This window comes from Sminthopsis crassicaudata, chromosome 2 (assembly GCF_048593235.1).
Source record: "Sminthopsis crassicaudata isolate SCR6 chromosome 2, ASM4859323v1, whole genome shotgun sequence".
Lineage (NCBI taxonomy): Eukaryota > Metazoa > Chordata > Mammalia > Dasyuromorphia > Dasyuridae > Sminthopsis > Sminthopsis crassicaudata.
In genome coordinates, this window is record NC_133618.1 from 178,250,513 (window position 1) to 178,265,561 (window position 15,049).

Sequence of the window (15,049 nt, forward strand, 5' to 3'; positions counted from 1 at the left end):
CCCAAATGGGATCATGAGGAATGAACAACAACAAAGACAAAATACACCATTGAAGACCCAGAGTGAATGTCAAAAATGAGATGATTGCTCAGAGATGGACATTGGCCTCTGAGATCCATTCCAATTTTGAGATCTTGTGTTTCTCTCCCTTGGAGGAAATAATATCTCTCTAACTATCAGTAGTCTCATATAAAATTCTGAGTGGAAATCAATATTTAAACTCAGGTCTTTTGAGATCAAAATAAGTTTTCTTTCTTTTATGGGCCAGCCTATAATAACAGTAAAAACTCTATTTCTGGGCAACAGGGAGGAGTGATGTTGAAAGGTAAGGAAGTTGATAACATGGGAAAGGATTCAGGATTTAGAATCAGGACAAGCTGGAGTCATTTAATTCCAACTTCAGATCTCACTTAAATGCTCTAATTCAGTTTCCTCATCTGGATAAGGAAAGATTTATATTTAATCTTTTTGATGTTTCTTAATACTTCTAACTCTTTGAATTCCTGGAAGGAATTCATTTGGGAAAGGAATTATGGGAATATAGAATTTTGTTTTTTACTAGTTTATTTAATCAATAGGTACCAGATGATCTATTGGTAAAAACAATAATGAACCAGATAGGAAAGGCACCCAAAAGAAGGAATCAAAGTCAAATTAAATAGCAAGACAGGAATAAAGAATAAAAAGTCTTCTAGAGAATATACATGGTCCAGTGCATTTATAAGCTATACATATCTTATGGGCAACCCCAGCCTCAGTTTTTTAATCTAAAAAATGAGGATAACAATAATATCTACATTATTTGGTTTGTGAGGATTAAATGAGATCATTTATATAAAGTGATTCCCAAACCTTAAAATTGTGTATGCTATGTGGGCTATTATTGCTAGCAGAGTTTTAAATGGATGTGAATTACTGTTTAGCAATCAGGAATAAATCAGTTCCTTCCCTACCCCAACAAAGAATTTCTAACCCTAAATCAATGTAAGGTTTCTGACAAACCTCCTACTCATTATGAGCATGAAGTGATAATTCAAATGGAGATGGTTCCAAAATTATTAGTTATCTGAGATAATTTTGGGTGTAAAATTCTTCATCTCTGGTAAGCCTCCTAGAAAGGAAAGGTCAATTTCAATTTAGGTGAACAGCAACACTTACATTACATTATTATTTATCTAACTTTAGGATTGAGTATATTGAAATTTGTCTTTCTAACGAATATAGATCAAAAGGGTTCTAAAATTTAAGTTTAAAAAATGGTAGAGCCAGCACCTCCCATGATAAAGAGGTAGCACCTCAGCTGAGGACTTAATATAAATTCAAAAATTAGAAGCAGGGAAAACTTTGTAAGTTTATAGTTAGTAGAGGTGTTCCTGAAAACATTGTTGATCAGAAAAGATAGAGTAACATCAAGTAACGCGTTTCCACTCAACTTGTGGATAGTGTGTATATTTTTGTGGAAGCATATGTCTGAGGTTATGGGTAGAAATGTTTTATTAGTAATCTGGAGGGAAAATAGACATATCCAAATGGATTATTTAAAAATATATATATAATTTGCATATGACAAAGATAGGGAAAGATGTCTCTGGAATCCATTCCTTTTATGAAGAGAAGATGAAAGCCAGAGATAATGCCTGTCCTGCTAACAAGGTAGCTGGAGGATGGGGTAGAAAGGAGGCCCCAGGAAACTGCAAGGATATGTAGATTTTTCTACAGTTTCCAAAAGGAATATGACTAGAATTATGTCCACCTGTATTTCCCAAGTATCTATGGTCCAGGGACATGATTTTGAATGGTTCAGAAAGAAAACCATTTTCCTCATAATTGTTTTTAGAAAATATCTATTAATTCTTAAGTCATTTCAGATATTTTTGAGTTCAGAATTTTCTTTCTCCCTCTCATTTCCCCAAACAAACTGTGAAAGAAAGAAGTATGATATAAATTATACATATGAAATCATGCAAAAGATATTTCCATGTTAGCCATGTTGCAAAAATAAGAAAATGAAGAAAGTGAAAAAAGTATGCTTTGATATGCATTCAGTCACATTCAGTTCTTTCTCTGGATATAACTAGCATTTTTTTTTTAATCAAAAGTCCTCTGGAATTGTATTTTATCATTGTATTTATTACAATAGCTAAGTCATTCAGAATTGATTATCATACTATATTGTTGTTACTCTGAAGGGTGTTTTGTTGGTTCTGCTCACTTTGTTTTACCTGAGTTCATATAAATTTCCCCAGATTTTTCTGAACCTATCTTGTTTATCATTTCTGATGGTCCAAAATTGTTCTGTCACAGTTATATATCACAACTTGCTCAGCCATTCTCTAATTGATAAGTATCACATTTTCCAATTTTTGCCATCACTAAAATAATTGCAAAAAATATTTATGTACCAATAGGTTCTCATGCTTTTTCTTTGATCCCTTTGGGATAATGACTTAATCGTGGTATAGCTTGGTTAATATCTTGGGCATAGTTCCAAATTGCTCTTCAAAATGGTTGGATCAGTTTAGAACTTTACCAACAGTGCATTAGTATACTAATTTTCCCCATATCTTCTCCAATGTATGTCATTTTCCTTTTCTGTTACATTAGCAAAACTGGTAGGCATATATATTATTCCCACTTTAAGCCCATTCTGATGAGTGTAAAGTTCAAGTACTTGACCCTCTCCCCCATAATTTTCCTTCCACCTGTGGCTCTTTAATGACAAATAATTTTCTTTGTTCTTTTACTCTTCCCTTTTCTCTTAGTGCATCCTTAATTTTTTATTAGTCCTTTATTTATTTACTCCTTATTTTATTATTCCTTAATTTTATTTTATTATTTTATTTGTTACTACTTGATTTATTTTTTAGATCATATCATCACAGTCAATTCATACCCTATATTCTGGTTTAGCTAGTAACAATAAAGCTTTTAAGAATTACAAATATCAACTCCCTACATAGAAATGCCATTAATTGAGTGGCTAATTTGAGTTGCTAATACTTTTTCTTTCATTCACTTGTTTATGATTCTCTTGAGTTTTGTAATGAAAGTCAGATTAACTATTCAGCCCTGATCTTTTCATCAGGAATTCTCAAAAGTCTTCTATTTCATTAAATTTTCATTTTTTTTCCTCAAGGATTTTACTCAGAATCTTGATATAGTATTACAAGAAATCATCAAAGGAAAACTTGAAGCTCTAGAATAAGAAGGCAAAGCAGAAATAGGAAAAAAAAAATTAGCTGATAATCAACTGAAAGAATTCCAGGAAGAAAATTTACAAGAATACCAGTTAAGTTTTAGAGCTCTTGGATTAAGGAGAAAATATTGGCAGCAACAAGAAAAAATAATTTAAACATAATGGAGCTACAAAAAGAATTGCACAAGACTGAGAAGCTATTATGTTGATGGACCATAGGTCTTGAAATGCTATATTCTTTAGAGCAAAAGAGGGGAGGTTATGGTATAAGGTAACTTATGCAGCAAAGTTAAGTATAATCCTTAATGAAAAAAGGACATTTAACAAACTGAAAGATTTTCAGGCTTTTTGTGACAAAAAACTTCAGAACTTAAGGGGAAATTTGATATATGATATCCAGGGGAAATTTAAGGTAATCATTAAAGACCAATTACAAGTGTTTCAATAAGGGCAAATTGTTTATATAAGTGAAAATATTACTGCACATATAATTGTAATCATTATTTGGGTAGTTTGAAAGAAAGTCTTGAACTGAGTTGTGGGGTTATTTTAAAAAATAAAACTATGTGTGAAGAGATAAAAGGGAATAATTATTTCAAATAAATGAGACATAAAAGGGAAAAAATGATACAGAAGAAGCTAGTAGGAGAGAAGCAAGTAGTATTGGAACCTTACTCTGATTGGGAATGGGTTAAAGAGGGAAATTATGAATATATATATAAAACTCTTCTAAATTCAGAAAAAAATAAGAGGGCAAGAGGTAGAGGGTGTGGGAAGAGGGACTTTAAAAGGATTAGATAGGTTAAGGAATAGGAGGGTAAGATGGTGGGCAGAAGTAAATGTGATAAGAAAAATTGTGAGGAAAAATAGGAAGGAAGAAAATAAACCAATAATTGTTGATAGAATATGAATGGGATGAATTTACCCATACCATAGACAGACCTTTGAAAAATAGCTATAGCTAGTGTATAACATGAATAAAGCTCTAGCAAAGAAGACTGAGAAAGAGTAATCAGACTAATAAGGAAAGAATGAAGAGTGAATAGTGTCATGAATACTTAGAGAAAAGAGAATTTATAGAGGAAGGAAGTAATTAGTAATGTCAAAGACTGCAGAAAGATTAAAAAGGAAGAAACTGTTAAAAAAAAGCCATGCTATTTGAAAATGGTTTTGCCAAGATCAATTTCAATTGGAAAATATAGTCATAAGACAGGCAGTGGTTTTAGAAATATATTTAGAGAGGAAGTAGAGACCTCTAGTATGAATAGCTTTCTCAAGGAGCTTGGTTGAGGAGAAGAGAGACTACAATAGCTAGCAGATATAGTTGGATTCAGTGAAAGTTTTTTTCTTAAATGGATGGGGAACACACAGGCATGTTTATAGGCACCAAGAAAGAAGCCCATAGGTAGAAAGACACTGGAGATCAGAGATAGTATAGGGATAATAGAGAGTAATCTTTTGGAGAAAACCAAATGAACCAAGTTCATTTAGAGGAGTTTTCTTTAGTTAAAGGAAGGAGTACTTCTTCAAGAGAAACAGGAGTGAGATAGTGGGGGGAAGATATTTGAGTGATGTAAGATGAGGAGAGAAGTAGAGAGCTAAGTGTCCTTAATTTTTGTTGTACTTGTGAGTGACTTTGAGTAAACATCTTTTTTAGAGTATGAATCTGAGGTACAACTGGAAAAGTTTAGACATAAATAGGACTCACCCATTATTAGTTAGGCTTAACTTTGCAAATAGAGAGGGGCTAATGCCAGCTTGGAAATGAAAAAGAGAGGGGCATTGAGTGGTAAAACTCCAGGGAAAAATGCCTGGAACACAGATCTCTTCTCTCTTTTACCTCATCCTCCTTTAAAATTTCCCATCCTGGTTTTTATGTGAAAGTGTTCACATAGTCCCTCATAACCACGGAATCTCACATATGGAAAGGACTATTGAGGTCATCCAGTGTAATCATACCCGACCAAGAATTTCCTCTTCAACATTTCCAATGAATTATCATCTAGTATTTGCTTAAAAACCTTCAATGTTAGTAAAATAAATCTAATAAATTATCAGCACTCCTTAAGGCAATTGTAAGATCAGAGAGCTTTTTACTGTTTCATTATTAGTTTGAAAACAGAAGAGAAGCACATTTCTCTCCAGCAGGGGAGACAGGAAGACTAGAAGGAAAACAGTTAGCAGAGAAGTGGCTTCCATATTGTACAAATTACTGACAAAGAAACCAAGGAAGCCTACTTCTGGGAGCAAGGATCATGGTTATTCAAAGAACATTTCAAGAGTTTCCCTTTGCATCTTGCTAATCCATTATATAAGCTTTTCATTTATTAGCCATTTATTCTTACACAAGACATTATACCTCTGCTTGTTTACATTTTATGGAAGCTATAAGAATGAAATGAGTTAACACATGTGCAAGCACTTTTCAAATTATAAAACATATAAATATAAGGGGATATTTATAACAATTAAATTCTAAAATATGTATTGTGTACAGAGTTCTATCCCAAGCAATGTGTGTGAGTCATCAGGAAAGAAGATACTGCTTCAGGATATGAGATAAGTCTATCTACCAGTCAATATGGACCAATTGTGATAAGGATAAAGAAAATATCAGAGCAGATACAATGGTATGCAGGTTCAAGGAAGGAAAAGATTAGTGCAAAATATACTGTATTTATAATGAGGTTTTGGGTTTAAATCCTGACTCTGCCTGTGTGGCCTTGGCCTTATTAATCCCCAGTTTCCTTATCTATAAAATGTTGGGATTGTATTGGATAACCTCCTTGATTCTTTCTAGTTCTAAATCAATAATTCTATGTATTGATATCAATTTAGGACATTTTGGCAAGTTTTCTTATAGGAGGAAGATCTAAGCAAGGTCTAAAAGTCTCTTGAGAGGCAGATGTGGGAGAGAGGATTTTTCAAAGAAACCATTATAAGGAAAGGAGGAGATGAAGCATGGGAAATGTTAGACAAACAGGTCGATATCCATTTAGGATAGAGTGTGGGGTACACACATTTTGTGTATGTGTGTGTGTTGTGTGTGCATGTATATATATATATATATATATATATATATGATTTATCATTATTAGAGCACGTTTTTAGAAGAATGAAATATTTTGACAATGCTATTATCATTAATAGAAGTATTTATATATTACTTTCAGGTTAGCAAAATATTTTGTAAACATCTAATGTTAATATTCACAATAATCCTAGGGTACTAGTTATTTTTACTCAAATACTCCTTCAATGACTCATAATGGTATTAAGGTGATCCTGGACTTATGAGATTTTGCTGTCTGAAAATAAGCTCCAGCACACTCTACACTAAGCTTTAAATTTTTTTTGCAGGCTTTTGTGACAGTCATCCAATGATCAGCTTCACCAAGGTCTGAGAAACTTATCAACAGATTGTCACTGGGGGAGTGAATAACAACTTAGGAAATGAGTGTATCCACTGAAAGAATTCTTCATAAGATAAAATAAAAAATAACATCTACAAAAATTTTGAAGAACTATTATTATCATATCATGGTGATGTTTCTGGTCCCATATGTAAGATAAGATAAATGAAGAATTCTTTAGGTGGAAAGACTTGGAAGAGAGTCAGACTCACAGTAGAACTCAACCTTCTCATTCTCTATCTAATTAACTTTTATACCAAATCCATCTGTAAAAGGAATTGGATCAAATGATCCCTGAGTTAAAACTAGTTCTTGATGTATGATTCCATGATTGGCCAAAGTGTCATAGAATTTCAGAGGAAGTAAACTGGAACTATAGATTGCAGTTAGTTAATTTTCCTCATCATGCACTGCTTGACATTTTAAAATCTACCCTTCATATATAAATTAAGCTGCAATTAAATTAATCTGTAGGATGGTAAGGTAAGCTTATCAAGATACAAAGAGACAAGAAATGTTATAGTATTATCAATATTTTCTACCAGTTTTCCTTTTTAAAATGTCAAGGTAGTATAAGCAAAGAATAAATAAAACAATATATTTCTTTGATTCTGTTTTTAATGTTCAGGGTTAAAGAACTTTATGATTGTTATTCCTTCTACAGATCTTTGATTACTCTGATAATCGCCAGATAAACCCTACTCCAATGTAGATCATAAACTAATAGATAAGCTAATGATTTTACAGATGAGGAAACTAGGCATAAGGAGCTTGTTACTTGATCAAAGAAGTCACATAGATAACAAGCTTCAAAGGTGAGATCTAAACTAGGTCCTCTTGAGAGCTCAAGTTCTTTCCACTGTCTTACTCTACCTGCCTAAACCATTCTATATCATTAAGAAAATTATAGTCATTAACTCAAGCCTGATCTGAACAGACTAAAACAATCTTGCCACAAATCAGAACTAATTCTTCTGGTTTTCCATATCTTTCAGCATAATCAAAACAAAATCCATTAATTGTGTGTTTGTTCATACTTTTACTCAACAGAGAAATTAGGCTTTGCTTAAACACAGCCTTTTATCTTGGTCATTTGAATCCTAATTAGAAATTATCTTGGCTTCTGGAGCAAATGGCATTAGGGTGATGGATGGAGATAATTGCTGACACAAGGGCCAATATTTGAGGAAGATGAAGACAACTCAGGAACCATGGCAGAGCAGGAAAAGGGCTATCAATAGCTAGCCTTTTAATTCAACTTATTATTCTCATTAACTAGATGCTTAAACTATCATCTGATCTGTTGTAGGAGGATAACAATGCAGTGAGAAGCATTTAGCCAAAGAGAATATTCCAAATGTAAATTTTTATACAGTCCTTAAGTTTGCAAACTACTATCAAAACTTGCATAAGATGGTAGATCCTACAGATATGATTATTATTATTTTGGGGCATGTGGTAAAACCTGATTTGGTTTGATTGGCATAGGAAGCATCTTATGAATAAACTCAATTGTCATAAGATTGCTGTCAGAACATTAAAGGACTTAGCAATTGACTTAAGGTAATACAGCCATTATACATCAGAAAGAGGACTTAAACCTAGAACCTTGACTTTGAAATCATATCTCTAAAAGCAATACCATACTTTTTCTCATCCTCACTGTGCATGTGATGAAATTGAAGGTGAGATAGAATAAAGTTCTTGTCCAGAATGGTAAAAATAGTAAATCAAAGAACTAGGACTCACTGTAGGATATCTTAGGTTTGGTAGTCTTTCCATCATGCCACATGATCTCATGGCTAGTCAGTCAATCAACAAGTTTTTATTAATACTATGGGCCAGGCTCTCTGCTAAGTGCTGTGATAGAAAATTTCCCATTTTGTATCTTCAGTTTCCTATTCTTACAGTGCCCTTTCCCAATTGATTTGTTTGTTTCTTTCTCATTCTTTAAGACCTACTCAAATGTCAATTCCATGAAACTTCCTTGGTACTGTATCCAACAGTAATTTTTCCTCCAATTTAGCATAGCATTTTCTACATCCTTTTCACATTCTGTCTTGTCCAGAATAAAACTTTTTTCTTTGGTTAAAGTTCCTCTAAATGTGCTACCTTTCCCAATTAAATTTCACCTTTTAAGGAAGTTGATTTCAGAAAAGCCTGAAAAAACTTACAAGAACTAATGCTAAATGAAGTGAGCAGAGCCAAGAAACACAGTAACAAGATTATGTGATGATCAAATAGGATGAATTTGACTCTTTTCAACAATGAGTGATTTAAGTGATTCAAGGAAATTCTAATAGACTTGTGATAGAAAGTGCCATCTATATCCAGAGAAAGATCTATGAAGACTGAATGCAGAACAAAGCATAGTATTTTCACTGTGTTGTTGTTGTTTGTCAGTTTGTTTTTTTCCCCTTTCTTGTGTTCTTTTCTCTTTTGATCCTTTTTTTTTTCTCAGCATGATGGATATAGAAATATGTTTAGAAGAACTGAATAACGCATTTTACCTATATCAGATTGTTTGGGGTAGGGGCCAAGGGGAGGAAAGGGAGAAAAATCTGGTTTTGCAATAGGGAATGTTGAAAACTATCTTTGCATGCATTTGAAAAAAATAAAATACCATTAAAAAGTTTTATCTTTTTTATTTTTAGTGTCAGTTTCCCCAGTACATAGTTAAGTGCTTAGTCCATAGTGAATGCTTAAGAAGTGCTTTTTCTTTCATTCATTTATGGTTGATCCAGAACATAGTATGTATGGTGGAATTAACTCTGAGGACTGTGAAGAGTAGAAGCTATGCTTTAATTTTGATCTGTTATTTAAAACTACTTATAAAACCTTGGTCTAGCCACTTTTCTCTTAGTCTTAGTTCTTCCTCTATAAAATTTTATTTCCAAGATTCCTTCCAAACTTAAATCCCATGACCCTACAGGGGTATATATCAACTTGACTACATTATGAGTTTCACAAGGACAGTGACCATGTTTCTTTTGTCTTTATAATTCTCCTAGCATCTATTAGTCTATCTTCCATCTACATAATTAACATTTTTTTTTTTTGCTTTTTTAATTCTTGAAAGACTGGGAACACCAGCAAAAACTTTCTGCTAGAGACTGAAGTCAGAGGTTTGGGGGTGTAAAACATAGTTCCTAGGGATATAATCATGGGTGAAGTGACTGGGCAAAAGTATTGGTCAGCAGAGTATATTCTGCAACTCTCTCTCAGTATCCAAAATATGCTCAGCATTCCTTTGCTCTAGCAGATAAGCTTGGTTACCATCCATGTCTTTTGGCCTCCACTACTGCCTCCCACAAGACATACATTTTACTTCATGCAGGAAAAATGGAAGTGGGATACAATAATAAAATAGAGGGATTATTTATATTGTGGAAAAACTTAGGACAGTTTTGTATATGTACAAGGACAGACATCCTTTGTAAATTCTATTACTCTTCATGAAATAGAAGACAAATCTGGTGTATCATTTGCCATATCAGCTACTGTTCTTTTTCTTAATTGGCATGACTCATAGGTAATCTTGGGGAAATAATCCAAAGTAGGACATACATACAGAGATTCAGGCTGACATTATGAACTTGATGCTAGAATTATATTTGAACTATAGAAATGGGATTATAAGAATTGATAGGGATTCTTTTCTAAACACTTGAATTGGTTCTTGAATTTCTTTGAGTTTAATAATAGCAAAGGTGATAATATCCACTATTGATTCAGTTTGCTCCAGAAAGACTTTTCCCTGTTTTAGCAGCTATGATATTTTCAAGAACATATAGTGGTTTTTCTCTTCTAAGGTTCTTTAAAAAAAATGCCAAGGGAGTCAATGTCACAGGGTACTTACCCAAGTACCTATGATAATGCTTCAGAAATCCTTAAGAGACTGAACATTTGTCAAATTGATGTTGCCTTTGAAAGCCAAGATCAGAAATGTGAGATGTATGGAGAAGACGGAGATTAGAAGAATTGATGCAATAGGAGAGGAGAAATGAGCAAAATAACCTTACTAGTGGGCTATTTCAACAATGACCCAGAAATCAGAATGACAAGTATTGAATGAGGAATGAGCTATATGATCATAGTTGAAGTTAGAAGAGTCTCTTAAAATTTAATGAATTTCCATTATCTGTCAAACACCATGTAATATGAAGGAAAGAGCTCTTAAAGAAACTCAGGAGGTGAAGAAAATGAGTAGTGTCACTTCTGTAAATCCTTAGCTATATGTTCTAAGGAAAGTCAATTATCATCTTAAACTTAATTTCCTGCTTTATAAAAAAAGAATCTTGGCCAAGATGATCTCTAAAATCTCTTCTATAGTACTGATAATATTTTATATTCTACTTCTGTATTCCATTATGATTGAAACACAGGTTTTCATTATTATTATTGGTTTTATTTTAAAATTTTATTTTAAATTTATGAAATAAAAATAACATTGTAGAAAATATTTATTGCACATGAAAGTGAGACCCAGATTTTCATCCAGCTAATAATACATTTAATGCAAATAATACAAAATAAGAGAATTTAAGAGTTTTAGGATTACAAAGACAACCCGTTGGACCTAATATAAATCTAATTTCAAGATTAGAAAAGCTATCTTGGCAATGAGGGACTTTTTAGTAAATTCAAGATTCAAGCCTACAGTGAAAAGGTTTTAAATGGGAACTATATCCAAAGAAGGCAGTCAATGAATCAACAAATATTAAATGCCTACTATGTGCTAGGAACTGTATAGACACAAAGAGGGTAATATCTCTTTCAAGGATTACATTATCTGAAAATTTTGGTTCAGAGAAGCTTAACCACAAAGATTTTATATATAGGCAATTTTCCCTAATGAATCAAAAACTTCAATTTATTTATAGTTGAACTTTAAGGTCATAGTATTGATTTTGCACAGGATGGAAATAGGACTGATCAGATAGTAAGTGAGGTAAAGAAGAGAGGATAGGAGGGTATGGGAAGAAAAGAAAAGGAAGAAAAAGAAGGGCAGTTAGAAGAGATGATTGATAAGTGCAATAAAAGGGAGGCATTTGAGGAGAATAATAAAAACTTCCTGGCAAAGGAGATTTCAAAAAGCAAAGTGTAATTGTGAGCAAATCAATTATACCTATGATTATTTGAAGTTTCTCTACTATTATATGACATTTTGAATGAAGCCTAAAAAGCTGACTTGGGTTCAAAACACTTATCAACCCACTTCCTCTTTGTGTCATGCACTGAGGAGTAAAAAAGGTATGTCAAATATTGATAGCATCCACTAGGCAAATTATGCTGTGTCCTGTGGTTTTTGTTAAATAACAGGAATCAAAGATTAGGAGAGACTCCTCAAAAATCAGCAATGGTCAATATCATCATCATCATAACAGCATGGATGCAGAGAAAAGGCTGCTGTACTTGGAGTCAGAGAACCTGCATTTAAATTTTGGCACTGCCACTTAATTGTCTGTGTGACTTAAGGCAAGTCACTTAATTTCTCTGCTCCTGGGTTCTCTTATATGTAAAATGAAGGAATTACATCAGATGACCTCTAAATATCCTTCAGTTCTAAATCTATGATTTTACCCTCTTACACTGTCTTAGATTTTTTTTTTTTCTGATCTTTGTCTTATGCTCCATATCCATATTCATACAGTAACTGCATCTGGAATTCTCTATTTAATTCAAGGTGCCACACATTTTATTAAGGACATTGAAAAGTATGATCAGGAAGGTGTGGGACTTGAGATAGCATCATAAGGGATCAGTTAGAGGAACTGAGGTTAATCAGCCTGAAGAAGGCATAAGGAGCCATGTGAATGTTGTCTTCACGTGTGAGGGTGGTTGTTTCAGGCCTCAAAAGGCAGGCAAACTTTAGAGAAGCAGATTGTCTTTCAAATTGCTGTCCAGAAATGCCATTTCTCTCTCACTGTCAGTTCAAGTCAGAACTGGAAGATCACTTGCTAGAGAGATATGGTTAAGTAGATTCTCCATCATTTGCAAGATGAACCATCTGACCTCCAAGATGCTTTTTGAGCCCTAGGTTCTATGCTTCTGGACTTCTAATACGTTGAGGACAAAGAAAAGATCATCTCCTAAGTGTTTCTCTTGAACTTAATATAATCATAAAATGTAAGAACTGAAAGATACTTTAGATATCAATTCTTCCAAATCTCTCAGTCTTATAACTGAGGCAATTAAGACTCAGAGAACAAAATGGATCAGTGGAGAAGCACAATCTCAGCATCTAGTCTATTTGAAATACTAATGCCAAAGTAATCTTTCTTAAGAGCAGATATGATCATGTGATCACACTACTCAGTCACTACAATGGTTTTCTATTGCCTCTGGAAAAAAAAATATAAACTTCTCTTTTTATTCTTTAAAGCCCTAATCAACCTGGACCCATTTATCTTTTCAATTTCATTGAATATTACTCACTTTTCTGCATTCTGTAATACAGGAAAACTGGTTCCTTGAACTCAGCTCTCTGAATCTCCATGTCTTTGCAGTAGGCTTCATATACTTGAAATGCATTCCCTCCCTCCCTCCACCTCATATAGTCCCTATCTTCTTTAAAGTACTGCTTCAAACACCATCTTCTGATTGAAAACCTTCATTATCCCCTAAATGTAGTGCTTTCCTTCCCAAATTACCTCACATTTATTCTCTATATTTTGTGTTATGTATTTATTCTTTACACATGTATGTGTGTATACACATACTTGTTGCTTCTCTTATTAGAATATAAGCTCAGTGAGTAAGGATGGTTTTATTCTTTGTCATTATATCCTCAGCACCTAGCATTGTGTCTGGCACATAGTAAATGCTTAATCAATACTTGTTTGATGGTTGATAATAGACCCTAATCAAAATAGTGATGAGGTTTAGGTATATCATGTTAAATCAATTAAAGGGGAATTAAAGCAAAGGCCAAAGCAAACAAGCTCTTTTTAAAAGCTCTTTACAATTTGTGGTCTTTGTACACTGCTTTCCTTCCTCAGCTCCTTCTAATTTCTAAGGATAAAACTGTTTAAGCCACAAGTTGACAAGTTTAACCTAATATAACAATATAAGATCTGTGATCAAACAATTCCTTTTAAACTACAAAGGAAAGAAGATTCACTGGTAGAAGGTAATGAATGTGGCACTTGATAAGTTCCCATTTTTCCTACTAACCAGGGAATTAGGAGACATTAAAGGATAAAAGATGTCTGGATTTCTCAGAACTGATGTTATTAGCAGTATTTTATTATTACGGGTACAATACTAGAGATATAAAAAATGAAGTAGAAACTTCCTCTGCCTTCAAGAAGATTATATTCTACTATGAAGATATGGCATGCACATAGATGATGAAATATAAAATAGTTTGAGGAGAGGAGAATATTAACAAGTGAATGAATCAGGGAAAGCTTCATGGAACAAGTAGCTAGTCTTGAAAGAAGGCAAGGAGGCTCATAAATTCCCCACTATCAAAAAATCCTCACTTGATTCTTCCATTTTTCACTATTATTCCATATATCTTCTTCCCCTTGGGGCTAAACTCTTTGAGATGGCCCTCTACAATAGGTTCTTTTACTTCCTCTCTTTTCATTCTTTTCTTAATTCTATGACTGAGATTTAGTCTCATCATTCAATCAAAACTGCCCTCTCCAAAATTATCTGTTTTCTCTTAATTACCAAATCCAATGGACCTTTCTTGATCTTTATCTTTCTTCTCTTATTTATTTTGCTGAGGCAATTGGAGTTAAGTGACTTGCCCACGATCACACAGCTAGGAAGCGTTAGGTGTCTGAGGTCACATTTGAACTCAGATCCTCCTGATTTTAGGGCTGGCATTCTATTATCTATAGCACCACCTGGCTGCCTCTTCCTATCTTCTTTTTTATGATCTTTGTCTTTCTTGACTTTTCTATAACTTTTAACACTGTTGATCCACTTCCCCCCCCCAATATTTTCTTCTCCCTAGATTTTTGGGATATTCTTGATACTCTTTCCAGGTTCTCTTCTTACTTGTCTTTTAATTCCTTTTTAGTCTTTACTGAATCTTCATCCAGACCCTTCCCACTAAATGTGTTTGTTCCATAAGGATCTATTCTGGACTATCTTCTCTTCTCCCTCTCTGCTATGTTAGTTGGTAATCTCATCAATGACTATGGATTTAATTGCCATCCTTATATTGATAATTGTCAAATGTACCTATCCAGTCCTTACCTTTCTGCTGAACCTAGTCTCCTATTTCCAATTGCCTTTGGGACATCTAGAAGTGTATTTAAGTAGACATCTTAAAATCAACATGTCTAAAAGCGAACTCATTGTATTTCCCTTTAAATGCTTTCCTTCTACTGGAAATGGAATAGATGCTCCTCAGTTGGGGGATGAATGAATAAGTATTTAATGGAATATTATCGTTCTGTAAGAAATGATGAATAGTTTTTCA